General features: G+C 37.7%; 1 protein-coding gene and 1 long non-coding RNA gene across 4 annotated transcripts in view; both read right to left on the bottom strand.

The window, feature by feature from the left end:
- Fas3 (fasciclin 3) overlaps positions 1-13,055 on the bottom strand; it is a 344,259-nt gene that overhangs the window by 94,229 nt on the left and 236,975 nt on the right. The window lies entirely within an intron of this gene.
- Positions 1-13,055, bottom strand: part of LOC138184646 (uncharacterized) — a 138,471-nt gene that overhangs the window by 30,718 nt on the left and 94,698 nt on the right. The window contains exon 3 of the long non-coding RNA XR_011174366.1: positions 2,289-2,367. This is a non-coding gene — a long non-coding RNA (uncharacterized LOC138184646). The remainder of the gene's footprint in view (positions 1-2,288; positions 2,368-13,055) is intronic.

Genomic DNA, 13,055 nt, shown 5'->3' with positions numbered 1-13,055 from the left:
TCAATATTTGTCACTGTTTGGAAAGTAAAAGTTTCAGAGCAGCGCAACTGCTGTGTGAAAAGTTTCAATTTGCACATTTCATTCGTTTGCTACAAGAATGCGACTATGTATAATATTATAGTATTCGTTTCGAATATAGTTTACGTCTTGCGAATCAGCGGACAAATAGCACGAAAGCTTCGCGCAAAAAACTACAGGTTTCTTGGTAGACACGTGTCTCCTATACGCTATTCCACGCGTTCTGCGAACAGGGTTGCTCGAGTTCATTCCCTAAGTAAACCGAATTCATTGCAGTTTCTTGTTACGGGAAGACAAATAATTTACCTGAGAATTTAATTCAATTCTCTACAGCTTCCAAACAGGACTACGAGTTTCAGGTTACGACTAATATGTTGTTACGTGTTAGCTTTGGAAGAGAACTTCTTGGAGGCGGAAAGATATCGTTTCCCTTTTCGATAAAGTACCGTTTAAAATAACAGAAATCCAAGAACTTGCGACGTAATATCAACTGAAAAGCCAATTACTATCAGTATTTATCAAACAGTATTACTAACCTAATATAATATAGTTCGCAGAGTTTCTGAAGATATAAAATTAATGGAGATAAATTCATCACATTTAACAGTGGAAATTTGAAAAAATTAGAAATCCTGTAACATGGAGCAGATAGAATCCGATTATTTGAAAAGTCAGTGTCACGTTTGTCGATTAAATGAGACATTCAGAGCGACGAGAAATATGGGAAAAGTCAATCGTATCTCAAATCTTTATTAAGATCCTAAATTGTTTCGTTGGCAAAAATAAAATAACAAATTCGTTGATATACAACTGAACTGAATATAATAAAATCCAATTATTTTAGAAATCAGCGACGTGCTCGAAGTTTAAATAAAAGATTCGTAAAAAGAGATATTAATGAAAAAGGCAATCATCGTTCAATCAATATTAAATGAAATTGTTTATTCCAAAAGTATTTCGTTTTTTACGTTCAAAATGTAAAGTTACAAATTGTTTAACGTAGGTAGAATAAATACGATAAAACTCGATTATTTTTAGTGTTATAGTGATACTCAAAATTTAAACGAAAAATCAGTGATTTTTCGAGTATTTAATTCGTGTACAGAAAGCTCCCGTAATTTCCCAAGCAAAGTGGAACAACGACTTCTCAGCTGACGCCGTTTCGCTCTTCTGCGTCTTCCGATAGAATTCAATAATGACCTAATACCATGGTGTCGTAAATTAATGGAGAACGTGCAAGCTGGCAATACCCATCGACCGGTATTTATTGTTGGCGATCGATAAAACCTTGTGCCTGCGAGACGACGATATTGCCAATCTGTTTTGGTCGGCTATCGGAAAAAAATGATGCCATTACGCGATTTCATCGACTTCCGACATTTGCATGCTGCTGCTATATTATTACGAAAGATTTCTACAATTGTTTGAATACTTTACATCGGCTACTTTACATCGGTCGATATATCAATTTTTATCAATCCTTCATAGGAGGATTTTAAACGTTATTCGTACTAGATATTAAATTTTACACGATAAATTGTTAAAAGAAGAATCGAAAAAAGAATATTAATACCAAAAAGAAAGAAAGAAAAAATGGCAATATTAATAAAACACGAATACGTCGAGTGAACACATAAATTTCGACATTGCCCGGAAGTGTACCTTTACGTCCATTTTAAAATCCGATCGAGAAAAATTATTATAAACTGTAAATTAAAAATTGTCAATTCGATACTCGCGTAAATTAACTGTTAATTAGAGATGCACACACACACACACGCACGCACGCACACACAGCTAGAGATAATATATTATTTCATTTAAAAGTCTAATTTGTTCCATTATATATGGAGCGATTTATCTGTGCGATCGTAAATAACGCAATATTGGATCGCACGTATCGATGCAACAATTATTAATAGTGGTTTAACATTTACTATGCAGTGGTCACGAAACTGCTTCGATTAAATTGAGCTCCCAATCGATACAATATTGACGGCTGGTAGGTATTTATGCCGCAATGTTAAATTGCTCACGCTGTAACATTATCTTAACAGTCCTGAACTCCTGTGATTAGAAATCTGTCAATATTTTAATATCCGTTTCCCATAATAATTAATCTTAGAGATATAAATCGGAGTACGAAATGAGCAGAAGCAATATTTCTTTAATCACGAAATCAGTTTTTCACTTGGAGAATATAAAGAAAATATAATAATTAATTCATATAATCGTTTAAAAATTCATATCACATATTAAAAAATGCTTACTTTTTGGTCGAATATCGAATGCGATATATTCGTCGAGGAGTTTATTACCTATTTGTCGAGTGATACAATGGATACGTACCTGAAACAGAAAAGTTTACACTATTAATCGAAACGCAACGATGATGAATGACTTTACAATAACCGTTTGAACACTGCGCGACCAATTTGCAATAAATATTCAATAAACGATCGATATTATCAATTGATTTGGCCATTGTGAGCAAGTACAGTTTTCCAAAACGTTGAATTTCCAATAATCGCCTCAAACATTGCGCGACAATTTATAATTAATTAATTATATTATGTCTTTATATTTATTTGTATTAAATTATAAATTTAAATTATAAAATTAAATTATATTTATTTATAACGTCTACATAAATTAATGTATTTAAATAATGTATAATGTCGCAGGTACCTGACAAACATTAATTCGAGCACAATTTTTTTCGGAATTGTTTTACAATTTGTTTCTTTATATATTACACAGTGTTTTTTTACAGAGTGGTATCTTTTGCCTCATCACGAGATTCGATTCTCTTTCGACCCTCAAACGCAAGGCAATAAAAGTCGATGATCATTTCCGAAAGAGCTCACAATAATCGACACCTGCAAAATTTCACTTTACTTTTGTTTTTTTCATTTTAACTCGACGAAACGTTCGCGAATCGATTCGTTTCAATACGCATATACATCCCGCCATAAAAATATGTATCAATTTCATGAATCTCGACCGTTCGTGAACCTTTTGATATACGAATGCAAATTCAATATTTAGTAATTGTACAATAATCATTTAATATTAACCGATATATATCTCCTGCGTTTCAAATGGAATAAAACAGAGGGAGGAAAAAAGGGTAAAAAAGAGGAAAGAGTAGCCTTGAAATTCTCGTTTGCCAGTTATCACGTCGGTTTCTTATCGTTGAAATTTTTCGCTCATTCACGGCAAAAGTTTCTCATGGTTGGCGGGTGCAGCGTGTGCAAAAAGTACGATCGGCCTGTCTGGAGAACATGCCGGCCCATATGAGAACCGTATCTTATCCGAATGCGGATGGTGCAAGTGTGACAAAGTACCGTCCGGCTTCAGGAACCTGTCTGCTTCCACTTGACGCGCAGACACATACATACGCTCAGCTTGGGCGGCCTCGATGCCGGACGACACGAGTTATGGCTACGACAACGGAATTACTTTGGAAATGAGATGGCACGGCTGATAAAGTCGCTCCGGACGAATGTTATTTCCACCATATATTTCCTTTTACGGTGCTCGCCGGCACGATCATCGTCTCTCATTTACGTGGAGCATCTTGCGCGATGTAAATGATAGCCGACCTCTTGCAGCGTATGAACAGATCGATTGAACGAAAAGAGAAAAGCCCGATGGCCAGAGTTAAAGTTATATAAATGATATGGCAAGATATTAAATGAAATTATTAAATGAGGATTCAGATCCATGTATACAGGAAACAGACAGATTAATATAAGTAGATTTTTTCATTTCCTATATTACATTTATTTTATTTAAAGTGAAGATTAAAATTGTCTGCAGCAGGATATAAATTCTGCGCAAAGTTTTCGCCTTGTCGAAAAGCAAATAGGACATTAAAGCACATGAGGCAATTTCGACTAAAACTGAAAGCTGTATATTTTTATAAGCAATCTTTTATAACGTATTGCAGCGTACATACGTCCAAGAGGATACGCGACATTTCATAAAATAGGTCAGATGTTATAGGAGTCTGATTAAATTTCATAACGACCTGGACAGCAGTACAAATATTGCATGCACAGCACTATAAATATAGAATTATAGTGTATACACGCGCAGATTTTTAAATATCGCCAACAGCTTCCCGTTTATGTCAGGTGGATGTTGATCCAAATCTTTATTATCGATTATTGCTTAGACGATATTTAAAACGTGTCTTATTAAAATTTTATAGTGACTTTCTTATCAATTTAATCTTTCTTTCTGTTTTAACTCGTTCAATGATTTATTCTCTTACCTACGACATCACTCGAAAGTTACAGCGCCGTGAATATTTGTAAATTCGATCCCACTTTTTTTTATTTTCTATGATATTAAAAGAAAAATTGACGAAGTCTTTCGTATAATTACATATTATGATATAAAACAAAACGAAAGATACAACAAACAAAGGTTTCTTCTTCCGAAGTCTGAAACAAATTTAACTTTCTGTCAAAATTATGTTTTTGGAAAAATAGAAACCTAATGTTAATTTTGTTACGTTTTCGCTCGATATTTAGTGGGTTTCTCTTTACTTTTCATTGCTTCTATTAATCTCTTAGATACGCTATTTATTTCAAATTTCGTTTTGAATATCCGCTCATACGGTTTTTATTTTTCTTTCAAGTTTCGACGATATTTTCTATTGGTGGCTCCTCTCCGTCGTAAACTCTTGCTAAAATTTCACATTTAGGTTCCCGATCGGGTAATAATCCTATAGCGAAATCCTGAAACCATTTTTTTTATAGCTGCGGCCGAATGAATAGAAGCCATTGTCTTGTTGAAGAATTGTCTTTCTGTTTTCGATTTCAGTTACGAAAGGCAATAACTCGCCGCGTGATTCTCCTGATATCTTATAGCGTTCAATTTACCCATTTACAAAAATAATTTCACTCAACATGGACATTGAAGAAATAATGCAGAAACTGTGCTTGAATCTATTATATAATTATTCGCAACACTGTACCATAAATCGGTAAGTATCCGACTCGAATATTGTCGAAATATTCATAAAATATTACTAGTCTTGATCATTCATAAAATATCAAGCTATTTTACCTCATCGATAGTATATCGACGTATTTGCATATTTCATCTTACATCCAATACTACTTTCCTTTAAATTTAAATTGATTTTTAGATTATGATTCTGGATCGATTTTTGGTAAATACATTTTTAAAAGGTAACACAACGTTCTAAGCGGACTTGCAGTCAAATTTTCTCTCAGCTACCGTTCACTTTCCACGCAATCTTCCAAAACAAACGTATTTCGCTGTGCATATAACATTGACGTTCGAATTATCCATTTTTCCATCAAAACAAGCTCGACTTTTTTGTAAAATTCCTGGATTTTACGGAAGACGCGCAGATCGCAAACTTTCGTCCGCCTTTCGTCTACCATTCATCCACCTTGCAGTCTTCCAAATCTCATTGTGCATACGAAATTCACGTCCTGGCTATCCATCCTCTCAGCTCGACTTTTCATTTGGGGAAAAAAAACCGTCGCAAGTGTCTTTGGTCAGATTTAAATTTGTTGGAAAACCGATGGGCGAGGCCTTGGCATAGAACAGAAGGGCGCAAAGTGGAATTCGGGCTTCCACTCGAGCTTGTAAGACGTGGCAGGTGGTCTCGAGGGGCGAGCCACTCGGCTAGAGAAGGCGTCACGGCTGCAGACGAGATGGAGGCATTCACGGGTCTTGATTTAACACCTTGGATTAATTACAGTCTGTGTACCTAGCTGGTAACGCGTACGTATGCGAGTAAAGGGCCACGTTCGCGTCATCGTGCCAGAACTTGCCGCACCAATGCACCGAATACATCACTGCGTTCCATATATTTGTGGCAGTGGAAATTTCGTGTGAATGTTTACAGCGAGCGACTGGATTAGCAACGAGCGGAAGGATCGTGTGCTTGAGAGATTAGAGTCGATTCAAATTGAATCGAGTGACGAATCAATTATTGGAATTATACAAATATTTGAAAACAATATCGATAGATATATAAAAGCAGGAAGGAAAGATAGACTTGAGAAAGCAGGAACCAATGAACAATGTGGTGTGAATATTTTTCATTAAAATAGCGTTCTTGGTTTGTTGTTATAAAGACTCGTTATAGTTTCCTCAAATCACGAATGAAGTTATAACTTGATTATTTCTGAAATCGAAGGCGGACGATGCTTCTGAAAGTTGACTTACACCGTTATGATTTCCAGTGCACTGTACGTATATTGGGCGATAGCTGCGCAAAGAACAATATTTTTTTCTCAAAGCACTTAATTCATGAAAACAGTGCGGACGGTCTGCAAAAACACGTACTTAAGTTGAGTATTTAATGGCGGTTCGTAACTGGCGGCATTCCATAAAGCTAGCCGTCACGTTCAAATTAGTTTCGAAGGATCATAATCGGAAGGACTACAAAATCCACGTATTAAGTCGGCCATAAAAATGCTAATGCGGCAACGATCGAGCGGTTTTATACGCCGCGACCGTATTACCCATTTTCCGGGATTATATACGCCGGAAGGTTAACGTAAATGAGTTTTTAATTTATGAAAATCTTCTCTTCTGCCGCGTCGTTAAAACCGATACATTCACCAGCCGAGAAACCGAATTAACGCGAGCGGAAAATTTTCTTCGGGGCATAGGCGAAAAAGGAGAACTGGAAGAAACGAGGAGCGTGAAATAGAAAGAGGGAAAATCGACGGATGCAGGATAATTAATCCATCGAGTTTGTTTAGCAGCTAAATTTCGATGTGAAATTCGACTTCCATTGGGTCAATTCGTTCGCAACTATCTTGATAATTTAACACAATAGATTTTAATTAAAGCAACGAGGTAAATCGATAAAGCTTTAATTTTACAGACAATCTGCCATTTGGCCAATCTCACATTGCCCATTCGATAAATCTCATATTACTAAAATTGTCTTTGTATTTGATACTGGAGTTAATTAGTAGATTTTTTTATCCCCTTTAACATTCTCGAAATATTGTTCGTCATAGTATCGAAAGTTATTTTAAACATTGCATTATTGGATTCCATAAAACCACTCTTAATAAAATTAACGTTGATTTTTACCAACGTAAGAGTAGTCTTTAGATTGCAATTTCTATCGAGCGGAACCGAGAGACAAGAAACACCTTCGATCCACGAAAATGATAGGCCAGCAGGAACCTAAACATTTTCCCAACGGTCCTGTTACTCGACATCGCACTTAGCTTCATTTTTCACGTTAGAAAGGATCCCCGGAAAGCTCGGGGAAGCGCAAAAAAGCACGATGGTCAGCCATGGTGAGTACGTTCGACGTCGAGAGACAAGGTGAAAAAGGAAGCCGACTTTCATTCTCTTGTTTACTGCTCTGTAACACGTTCCGTCCATTTTTCAATTCCACGACGACCAATTCCTTCACTCGCACGAATTTCGATATTTTTTGATTGTATATACCCGCCCATTTAAGTATAAATCCATTCCAAGTTAATTCAGCTCGAAGATAACGCTTTGATTCGAAATTGAAAATCATTTTAGGGAATAAATCAATTGTGGGAATATTAAAATTGTTATTGAAATTATATTTACGAGATTTGATTTAGGAACGAGACAATGTTCAGTTTGGCTGTCAATCGTTGTGATGTTGATTTAATATTTGTTAACAATGTTTATTAACTTTCTAAATCTAGTAATCGTACAAGATTTCTTGAAGCTTGAAGCTTAAATCAGAAGCGCGCACAAGCTTCTTGAAAAGGTCCCTATATTTATTGATCGATTCCACGTGACCTTTCGGATAATCCAGCGAAGCAAATCGTCCCACAACGTCGATTTCGCTTCCATAAAGTGAGATAATGGCACTAATGACGCTTAACGCTTAACTCAAGTGCATCTACGCCGCAGTTTATGGAGAACATTATAATGGCTTGTCGGTACGAGCTTTTATCAAAACGCGTCCTTCCAGGTTTTTGATAGATACAGGTGGGCGATTTATCGTGACACCTTTATCCGCAATTAAGAACCCTTCCTAGATACTCTTACCAAGACGGGTAATACCGTGCGAAGAAAATTACGAAAATACTCAAATCCTATAGGATAATTAATTTATCGAAAAACCAACCGTATATTCTATAGCTAGGAAAAAAATGTAACAATTTTAAAAATTAACTGAGACGCATGAATCTTTCTTTTTCACAAATGAAATTATTTAACAGCGGAAAAATGATCTTCATTTCCATCCATTGCTTCCCTCATCCATTGAACATTCGTTCTGCGACGATCATGTTCCAGCCTTGCAGGTTCCATAATAACAGGGGAAAGCAAACATCCGGCGTAGTACGCGCATTCCACTGGTTCATCGCCACCGCGCATTTCAATATTCTCAAACAACGGAGTCCCATTGTCAATGAAAACCCGGACAAACGTTTGCCCGCCACTTTCGCCTAATTAAACCAACGTTCGGCCGTAACAAAGGCGTTGCTCTTGATCGTCGAGATCGAATCTCGTGCTTTAACATGCAAAATAATGGCTCTTTTAGCGAATTATTCGCCGATCTGAAGATCAAGCCGCTGCAAACTTACGGTTGCTCGCGTATAATCACAGCAGTCGTGTCTCATTACGACGCTAATGAAATTTCAAGTTGTTTTATATAACGCATCCAGTGATAAGTGGTCGAGTAATTTCCTGACCTACTATACATGCAAATATATACAAAGTAACATGCAAAGATACACGAAATATTCAAATTAGGGGACCTCTTAAAATACTTAGAGAGTGAGCAAACAATATAATGCATGTAACTGGCGGTTCGTGACGCGTTGGACATTTTTCAACAGTCGTTTTATAGGTCGTGACGAGTTCTGCCGAGAAAGTAGCGTGCTTACATTTGCGCTTAGTTTTCACCTGGAGAGAACTTGGCTGACACTGTTCGTTTTTCTTTTTCCTACTGGTAGTTGTGTGAAGATTGATTAGGGGAAAGAAAAAGGCAGTTGTGTAGTTCGAGGGTTGATAATGAGTTTATTGCGAAAGGCTGGTTTTCTTGACAGCGAAACTCGTTAGATCCGAAGAATTTTAACCGTAGATAATGGAAGACTGATTAAGCTACTTAATTAGCTAGATTATGATACGATTTTTTATGCATAATTATTAAAATTTTATATACTCGTATTATCACGATATTACAATGCTGTGTATTTTAGCTAAAGTTTCTCGTTAAATAGAAATAAGGTAATAAAAAGGAATTAATGAGCAAAAGCTACTGGAATTATCGTGTAAACGGTACCTATACAATTAAAATGTTTCTTGTTAATGTTCCATAACGTCGAGATTTAACGAATTATTCCTCGTTTTGTCGAATTTATGATACATTGTCACGAAATGAATAGGCACAGGACTAATTAATGAAACTTCACGTTAACTATAACGCAATTAATGCTAACTATGAGCAACGATAGTGGTGGAAAAGTTCGGTTGGGCAGAGCTACTGAATATTTGAGTGCAAATCCTCTGGAAAAGCCTTTCTAGACGAGTAACTATGCCGTTCTTCGCGTGTAACAAAATTCATCCATTTATTTCCCAACGTGGAAACTTCAAACGGTGTTTCCATTCTCGTAATATTCAGTATTCGCGCAGCGCACTTTTACTCGCTGGTTTACATCAAAATTTCACTCGAATAATGAATACAGAGAACATGCTGGTTGTGCGTGGTAGAGACGAAACCGCCATCGCTACATGTTTCTCCATGAAATATAAATTTTCACTGCAACTGTTTTTAACCGTCAAATTCAATATTTAGGGAAATGTTGTTGTTACTTCGTTGGTGCATCCGTGCCCTCTGTAAATAATTGGCGAACACACGCGGTTTCATTGCTATTTAATTGAAACACGCCTCAATTAATACGGATACCAGTTTATCATGTTTCCGTTGACGAAAAAGATTCTCGTTGCTTTGCAATCAACAGCTGGAAAACAATTTAATCGAGCTGCCTCGCTTAATGATAACTCATAACAAATTCCTGTAATAATTCCTGTAATATCGTATAATAATTAATATAAAATTATCGTTATAATCGGAAACCTCCGTTGCGATATCAGATTTCGATGCAGTTTTCAAATTTCCAATTTACCCGACGCGAATATAACTTTTATTTCTCTCTTGAGAGTGTTATTTTTTTAATTATAAAAATTCATTCTCAGTCAGATTATCGTACGTAGCTACGCGATTGTTCTTCGAAAGCTGATATTCGAAAACGATTCCTGTTGCTCGCGTTTCGTCGCAGCTTCAGTAGTACAGGCTCGCTTTAGTCAGACATCCATACGCGGCGCGAAAAATAAAGTCATCCTCGGGGGAACTAACCAGGAACTGAAGAGTGGAGTACGTGGTGTAAAGATATGAAACATTGGCTAATTAGGCAAATCGCGTTACAGCAGACGCGACACATTTTCCGCGTTAAAGCTGCCGTACATGGAGGACACTGCCGGAGGCTTAGTACACGTTCGTAACATGCAAAAGATGGGGCTGCTAATGGACGACGAGACTCGACTTTAAACTGGCTGCCGTCTAATGTCCTCATAAGTGCTAATGAACGCCGCTTGTATCCGACCGACATTTATCCTTTGAGTCGAGAGTCGCGGTTACGTGAAAGGCGGTCTAATACACGAGGCTCGCGTGCGCGATGCTTTCAAAAACGAGCGACCTGTCATATGTTACCTGTCATGGATCAAACAGCGGAATTAGACTCACGTGCACGCGGAAATTGTGCAACAATAGAAGTGTAATACCGTTGTAAGTTTTATTCATTAAGTTGTAGTTGTTTCGTAACTGTTTTTCACGATGAAAAGATAGATTTCGTTTTGTAGAAAAACGTAACGCAAAGACGATTCTAGCAAAAGAAGCCATAGACTGACTTTGTTCAATTAATAATTCGATCTGGCTTTATAATTATTTCAGTAATATACATTTAAAATATAAGGTTTCTGAAACCTATCAATTCGCTACGCGCCGATCGTTCTCGTGTCGAGTTTCGGGAAAGTTCTGAACGCAAAACTCTTCGAATTTATATATGCCAAAACGAATATATTCCAATATACGATGCAATATCTATTATGTTCGATATATTACGAAATTTGTAATTATCCTCGACCATCGTTCTCTCCGCCTACCCGCAATTCTACTATATTTCAATATTCGTTTCGACAGAAAATTGAACAGACGATGATGTCTTTGGATGTCGAGATTACACGAACCGAGCATCAATTTTCAATACCTCTGTAGCAGCAGCGGCGACTGATAATTTCCACGTGATCAAGCCATAAGCAGCTCATCAGTTTGCGAGGAACGCGGTCTGAGGAACGCGTAGCAGCTAATAAATGTAATCGGCTCGTCGCTAGGTGAGCGTCGATGCAGTCGAACGAGAATTATCGACATAACGAGTTCAGAATAGCGACCGAACGTTCGAACTGCGAGATCACGCACTCAGACTGATCGCGTTAATTAAAACCAGCTGAATTCTCACTCCTACTCAGGCCGCGTGGAATTTATCACTGAAACGCCGGGCACTCCACGCTCAACTTCGCCGTCAGGTAAGTAGCTACTCGACTGAAATTACCGAAACAACCTGGAAATAGTAATGGTTCTCCAGCTACATAACTATAGCGCCTCGAGGAACTAGTTTCGAAACTACGCTGTATATACCGACACACGGCTGGCTATGGATTGAATTTTAACGAAAAACACTTTCTACGTGCGTTCGTCCTACGTCTCGAGTCTCGCGCGACAACTATCTCAATAACTGCAGCATTCTCGAAGGAAATTTTCGCGACATTCTGGACAAACCGTCCTCCACTCGTTCTGGTAATAGGTCGGTACAGGAAATAGTTTGGATCCCATTGTTGCATTTGTTAGAGGTACTAAGATTCGCATTCAATGGCTATTTGCTTGGGTACAAATGGCGATGAATGGCGTTTTGAATGGAGAAAGTTTGGAAGAACTGAATAGTAAATACGAGCGTATAATGCATCTATCGACCACACTTTGCTTCTATTTTCCTTCGTCCGATCCTTTGATAGCTTTCGGACTTATATTCAGTCTTTGTAGGTTTCAGACATGAACGATGGAAAGATTACCATGCGCCGAGCTCTCGCGCGAATTGATTATTAAATAGATGCTAAGATTTTGATGTTTCTCTGTTTCCCGTTCCCTTGTAGTATCGATCTCAGGGACTTATCCGGAACGTGGAATTCTTTTAGTAGAATTTTCTGCCAACGAGACGAACAGATTCTAAAAATCTGTCTAGAATCTGGACGATGAAAATTCGCTATATACGGAATATTGCCGGGCGGAAGAGTTGGACATAAACCGATCCAAATCACAGAAACGCGAGTGTTCCACGTGTAAAAAGCTTCGCGGGAAATATGCTGACGGTTAAACAGTAAAACGAATTCTCTTCGTTTTATGTCTGGACAGAAAATCAAAGTTTATTTCCCCACACAACGAATGCCATTAAAAATCATAATCACTGAGTAGTTGGAACGAGTCGAACCAGCCCTCTGTTATATTCTTAATTATCCCGGTTTCCAAATTACGCGGAATTAATTCGTTTTACGACGCGCCAAAGCTAGAACGTCCGACGATCGTAATTCTCGCGGTATTTTATGATCCACGAAGTATATTAATTCGTGCGTGGAAAAAAGGCAAAGGATAAAAAAGACGAAAAGGAAAACACGAGTGGAAACGTTAAAGAGGGAGAGTTAGAAAAAAAGGAGTGAAAAGGAGTGGGTGGCCCGATGGCCCATTAGAATTCGCATGATGTAAGCGGAAATGCGGAGGCGGAATGGAGCTTGCAGGCCACGACATAAAACTGCGCGGTGGCGGGGCGTAGAACAGGAACAAATCGCTTAAAAATTTTATGAGCGGTAACGTTTCTGCCTCTCCTTTAAAAGCTTTTTCTTAAACTGGCCATTAAGCTTCCTGCAGATCTACTCTGGATGTTACGCTAATGTTCTTATCCACTTATTGCGCCATCACTACGGCT

This window comes from Bombus flavifrons, chromosome 11 (assembly GCF_040668555.2).
Source record: "Bombus flavifrons isolate JBK064 chromosome 11, iyBomFlav1_principal, whole genome shotgun sequence".
NCBI classification, from domain to species: domain Eukaryota; kingdom Metazoa; phylum Arthropoda; class Insecta; order Hymenoptera; family Apidae; genus Bombus; species Bombus flavifrons.
Note: the sequence above shows the minus strand (reverse complement) of the source record. Positions and strands in the feature narration are given on the sequence as shown.